Here is a 6,000-nt window from a genome sequence, read left to right on the forward strand (position 1 = left end):
AAAAGACGAATGGATGGGGTTCGGGTAGATCAGGACAAGATTGTAGAGCACCCTGATGAGATGTTAGAAGCGGTCTATTCCTTTTACAAGAATCTCTTCTCAGCAGAAGCCTTAGAAGGAGTCTTAGAATCCGCTGCCCTTGGATGCATCTCCTCACGAGTGCCAGAGAGTGGCAGGCGTCTTTTAGAGAAGCCTATCACCATAGATGAACTTAGGGGAGCCCTGGCAGGGATGAAGAATGGGAAGGCGCCTGGTGTAGATGGTCTCCCTGCAGAATTCTATAAAACTTTTTGGGATTTGATAGGGCCCATAATGTTAGAAGTAACGCACGAGGTTTTCAACAGGAAAATGTTAGGAGACTCGATGCGAGAAGGGGTGCTGACTTTGTTGTTCAAAAAAGGGCAGGCAACTGATCTAGGCAATTGGAGGCCGCTCACGATGTTATGTACAGATTACAAGTTGATTGCTAAAGTTTTGGTTAACCGCATGAAAGAAGTGATGGGGACAGTGGTAGGGAAAGACCAGACCTGTGGCGTGCGGGGAAGGAGGATTGACTGGTCTCTCCAATTAATCAGAGACGCAATAGCGTGGTCCGAGCAACGGAATATTCCGCTAATATTAGCAAACTTAGATTTAGAGAAAGCTTTTGACAAAGTGTCGCACAATTTTTTGTGGGGCGTGCTGGAAAAGATGGGTTTTGGGACAATTTTTATAGGATGGTTGAAGACTTTATATACACAGGTGGGTAGCAGAGTGGTGGTTAATGGTTTTGTTGGCAAACTGGTGAGGCAACTTTCTGGGGTACGGCAAGGTTGCCCGCTGTCCCCTTTGTTGTTTGTCCTTTACATGGAACCATTTGCAAGGATGATAAACGGGGACCCAGGCATAGAGGGTTTACTGCTGCCTGGGAGTGGTGGAGAGCAGGTTAAGATGACTCTGTATGCAGATGATGTTACCTTGGTGTTGACCGCTGATCACAGCTTGCAAAGGTCTTTGGCCATCTTTGAGGACTTCGCCAGGGTATCAGGGGCCAGGCTAAACAGAAATAAAAGTAAAGTTCAGTTTTTTGGATCATGGAGAGACAGAGAAGGGGGCATATATGGCCTGGATTTCTGTAGAGGCCCTTTAAGGATTTTGGGTATCTCATTCCAAAAGCAGGGAACGGTGCACCATAACTGGCTTCAAGCTTTGGAGGCAATAAGGGTGCGATTGCTACGATGGGGTGACAAACACTTAACCTTTGTGGAAAAAGCAACTGTTTTAAAAGTGGACATTCTACCAGCCTTGATTTACTTGGCGAATGTATACCCGATGCCTGCGAGATATAATAGGTATCTCACTAGGGAACTTTTTGGTTTTCTTTGGAACAGAAGATACGAGTATATCAAGCGCCAGGATATGTACAGGTCAATTGATATGGGAGGTAGAGGAGTACCAAATATACCAATTAAGTTAAATTGTATATATGTGTCGGGGTTATGTGTTGCTTTAAGCCACTCTGTAGTGCATAGTTACCAGTTTTTTGTAAAGTTTTGGCTTGCCAACAGCTTGCGACATCTCACCTGTTGGAGGAACGACGTCCCGCACGGGGAGGACTTACCGTGGCATTACAGGCATGCGGTGTCCTGGGTCCGGAAGCATCGAGTGGCAGAGGATGTGCTGACTCTGCGCAACCACAGGGCACTGTACAGCGCTGTAATGGGACAAGAAGAGGACAGAATTGTGGGGAATGTGGCCGCCGAGACCTGGAGGAGGGTTCAACCCAAAGGTTTGCGGCCTGACATGATGGATCTGAACTGGCAGCTGGTCTGGAAGAGGCTTCCCGTGCGAGACGTCTTGCACAGGCATAAGCTGTCCAGACAAGCGGAGTGTCCTCGGGCAGACTGCCGGGCTAGAGAGACAATTGAACATGCTTTTTGGTTCTGTGTTTTTGCTCAGCGAGTGTGGGATAAATGTGCACCTTTATTGGAATCCGTAGAAGCTGGGTTTAAGGTAAATTTGGCCACTATAATGTTTGGGGTTAGAGGACGTGGGAGAACGAAAGGGGCGACATTCATATTGTGGTTTGTTGTGAGTTGTATTAAATTGTATTTGTGGGCGGCTAGGAACACTCTGGTCAAAAAAGGTGTGGTATGGAGTGTGAGTGGGGTTTACAACAAAATTGTGGGGGACATTAAGTGTATAGTGGCTGTAGATAAAGAAAAGTTACGGTATCACGCTGTAAAAGAAAAGTGGAAGTCTTTAGCGGACATTTAGAAGGATTGGTTGATTGATACCCAATAGCTATTTGTTTTTGTTAAGTATTTTTTGTCCGTTCTGTTCTTTTTGGATATGTTCAACGGAATGAATGGTAACTGGGAATCCGTAATGGACATTTGGGACTGGGCATAGTTTTTTTTTGAATCTGTAGTTTCCTTGTAAATTTGTAAATAGACTGTGTGGGAGATTTGGTGGGTGGGGGTTTAATTTGCATAAAGGGCGGGATCATGTAAATAGGGCTCGGGCTGTAGATCTTGTTTTGTGTATTTCCTAATATGTCGCTTCTTTTCTGTACGAATATCTGTTTTGAATTTAATTATGGGGTTGTTTTTTAGTGGGAAGAATAGTGAAGGGGTGGTTTGCGTTTATATAAGGACTGGGATTGTGATTCCTTTTGATTTAGCTGTGTAGTTGTTTTTGTTTTTGTTTTTGTGTTTGTAAATCGCTGTTTTTGACGTTTTGGTGTTTTCTTTTGTATTTTGTATAATAAAAAAAATATAAAAATCTGTTCTTATCAGTTTAATATCTGATACGTCCCCCATCGGGGGACCACATATTAAACGGATTTTTGGAACAGGGAGCTGGATCAGGAGCTTGCTCCGTCCTCTCCACGCATCGGCCCGGTATTGCAGCGCCTCCGGGAACGGTGCACTACCTTCTCTCAGCGGTGAAAAGACAGACGTAGCTAGCAAGCAAGCGAGGTGGACCGGAGCTCCTTCCTCTCCGGTCTCGTCTCTCGTCCATCTGTGCGTCTCTGTGTCTCTCTCTCTCCCCCTCCCCGTTCCCGTGCTCCCTCCGTGCACTTTCCCGCGCCTCGACTCTCTCGGCAAGCAGGCCGGCCCCCTTTTCGGCTCCCGTGCGTTTTCCCTCCAAAAAACTTAGTTTTTTCCTCCTTTTTCCAGGGAGGCAGGCGTGGCTTGTGTGTGTGTGTGTGTGTGTGTGTGTGTGTGTGTGTGTGTGTGTGTGTGTGTCCCCGTCCTTGCAGGCGGGCCCCTTTCGACAGCCGGCCGTTTTCCCTCCAAAAAACTTAGTATATACACCTTTTCTTTCTTTTTTTCGGCAGGCAGGCAGGTGTGTGTGTGTCCCCGTCCCTCCCGAGAGAGCGCTGCCCCTTGCCTCTGCCCGCAGGTGCCGACGGTCCGCTTTCGCTTGCAGCTCACTCGGCACGGCTGCTGCTGGTGGGAGGGGCCTAAGCTAAGGAGGCCGGCCGGCTGGCGCCCCCCGCGGCTGCGGTCGTTGTCGGGCCGTTGACAGGAGATCAAAGAGCAGGGCCCCCGCCCGGGACTGGCGGGCAGGCAGGCGAGCAAGCAGGCAGGCAAGAGAGGGGGAGAGCGGAGTCCGGGCGGCCGGCAGCCGCGTGCGGACCGGGCTCCAGAGGCGTCGGCCTGCGCCGCTGCGCGCCAGCCGGACGCCCGCGCGCCCGCCCAAGGCCGGCGTCGGGCATCGCTTCTCGGCCTTTTGGCTAAGATCAAGTGTAGTATCTGTTCTTATCAGTTTAATATCTGATACGTCCCCCATCGGGGGACCACATATTAAACGGATTTTTGGAACAGGGAGCTGGATCAGGAGCTTGCTCCGTCCTCTCCACGCATCGGCCCGGTATTGCAGCGCCTCCGGGAACGGTGCACTACCTTCTCTCAGCGGTGAAAAGACAGACGTAGCTAGCAAGCAAGCGAGGTGGACCGGAGCTCCTTCCTCTCCGGTCTCGTCTCTCGTCCATCTGTGCGTCTCTGTGTCTCTCTCTCTCCCCCTCCCCGTTCCCGTGCTCCCTCCGTGCACTTTCCCGCGCCTCGACTCTCTCGGCAAGCAGGCCGGCCCCCTTTTCGGCTCCCGTGCGTTTTCCCTCCAAAAAACTTAGTTTTTTCCTCCTTTTTCCAGGGAGGCAGGCGTGGCTTGTGTGTGTGTGTGTGTGTGTGTGTGTGTGTGTGTGTGTGTGTGTGTGTGTGTCCCCGTCCTTGCAGGCGGGCCCCTTTCGACAGCCGGCCGTTTTCCCTCCAAAAAACTTAGTATATACACCTTTTCTTTCTTTTTTTCGGCAGGCAGGCAGGTGTGTGTGTGTCCCCGTCCCTCCCGAGAGAGCGCTGCCCCTTGCCTCTGCCCGCAGGTGCCGACGGTCCGCTTTCGCTTGCAGCTCACTCGGCACGGCTGCTGCTGGTGGGAGGGGCCTAAGCTAAGGAGGCCGGCCGGCTGGCGCCCCCCGCGGCTGCGGTCGTTGTCGGGCCGTTGACAGGAGATCAAAGAGCAGGGCCCCCGCCCGGGACTGGCGGGCAGGCAGGCGAGCAAGCAGGCAGGCAAGAGAGGGGGAGAGCGGAGTCCGGGCGGCCGGCAGCCGCGTGCGGACCGGGCTCCAGAGGCGTCGGCCTGCGCCGCTGCGCGCCAGCCGGACGCCCGCGCGCCCGCCCAAGGCCGGCGTCGGGCATCGCTTCTCGGCCTTTTGGCCAAGATCCAAAAAGTACGTGGCAGGCCCGCGGCTTGAGGACTTGGCTGGGGGACGAGAAGGGCGACGGCGGAGAAGAGGAAGAGGAGAGAAGGCGCGGCGGAACCTTTTTTGAAGTCCGGGATACAGACGAGCCAGGAGGAGGGTCGGAGTCTTTTTTCTTTTGGAAGGATCGGGCGTCTCCAAGGACTGGTGAAGGCGATCGTCACCTTGCAGCGCGGCCTGGGTTCTCCTCAGCTCAGGGGTTACCCTGTGCTGGGGAGCCAGGCGATTTCCCGGGGCTTTTGTGACTTTCTTTTGCCGGCGACATGGAGGCTAGGAACTGGAGGGGTCAGCCTGCAGCAGGGCCTGGACTGAAGAACACCATCCAGTTCCGGTGGTTGGGTGATGTTGGCCTGATGCCGGGGAGAGAGGACTTCTCCCGGCATGTGTTGATGCGAGTTTTGAGCGTGGATTTGAAGGATGTGTTTTGCGTGCAGAGTTATGTCTCTCTGCGATTTTTCAATGTGACCTTTGAATCTGCAACGATGTACTGGAATGTGTTTCGGGCGGCCAGAGAAAAAAAGGATGCTGGACAATTGGAGAACTTTGAAGTGGTGGGACTTTGGGCACAAGAGGACAGAGTGGTGACGGTGCACATGCACAACCCTTTTGTGTTGGAAACGGACATTTATGCTTTTCTGAGTCGGTATGTGGAAATCTTGAACGATGGGTGGATGTTGAGGGATGGGGTGCGGGTATGGACGGGTCGGTGGCAGTATAGAGTCCGGTTTCAGCCGGACAATTCGTCGAAGGATGGTTTCAGGCATCCACCGGCTAATTTTTTCTTGGGTTCCAATCAGGGTTATTTGTTTTATGCAGGGCAACCGAAACTGTGTAGAAGATGTGGGGGGGAGGGTCACTTGGTGGCAAATTGCACTAAGATGATTTGTCGGAGGTGTGGGAAGGAGGGACACGAGGTGAGGGATTGCGAGGAGAGGCCGAGGTGCTCCTTGTGTAATGAGGCGGGACATTTGTTTAAAGATTGTTTTGAACGGCAGCCGGAGAGGGTAATAGCTCTTCGCACCGGACTAGCAGGGTTCCAGGAAGACGAAGGGACGAGCGAGGAGGAGGAGGAGGGAGTGCAGGAAGGTGGGGATATGGAATTGGGTGGTACAGAGGAGGAAGTTAGGAAGGTAGGGGGCGCAGGGAGGGGCAAGAAAAAGAAAAAGGGTAGGGGGAGGGCGAGGGAAGAGGGGGACGGGTTTAGAAGGGGTGGGGAAGGGGTTACAGTGGGGGAGGATAGAGATAAGGGAGCTGGGTTA

At 52.6% G+C, this 6,000-nt stretch overlaps 2 non-coding genes across 2 annotated transcripts; both read left to right on the forward strand.

The window, feature by feature from the left end:
* The first annotated feature begins 2,724 nt into the window (after nucleotides 1–2,724).
* Nucleotides 2,725–2,916, forward strand: LOC148807985 (U2 spliceosomal RNA). Its single transcript, XR_016088515.1, has one exon. It is a non-coding gene; the product is annotated as a U2 spliceosomal RNA (small nuclear RNA).
* A 785-nt stretch (nucleotides 2,917–3,701) lies between these two features.
* Nucleotides 3,702–3,892, forward strand: LOC148807986 (U2 spliceosomal RNA). Its single transcript, XR_016088428.1, has one exon. It is a non-coding gene; the product is annotated as a U2 spliceosomal RNA (small nuclear RNA).
* The last annotated feature ends 2,108 nt before the right edge of the window (nucleotides 3,893–6,000 follow it).

The sequence above is a fragment of the Atractosteus spatula genome, unplaced genomic scaffold (genome assembly GCF_055471065.1).
Source record: "Atractosteus spatula isolate fAtrSpa1 unplaced genomic scaffold, fAtrSpa1.hap1 Scaffold_25, whole genome shotgun sequence".
Lineage (NCBI taxonomy): Eukaryota > Metazoa > Chordata > Actinopteri > Semionotiformes > Lepisosteidae > Atractosteus > Atractosteus spatula.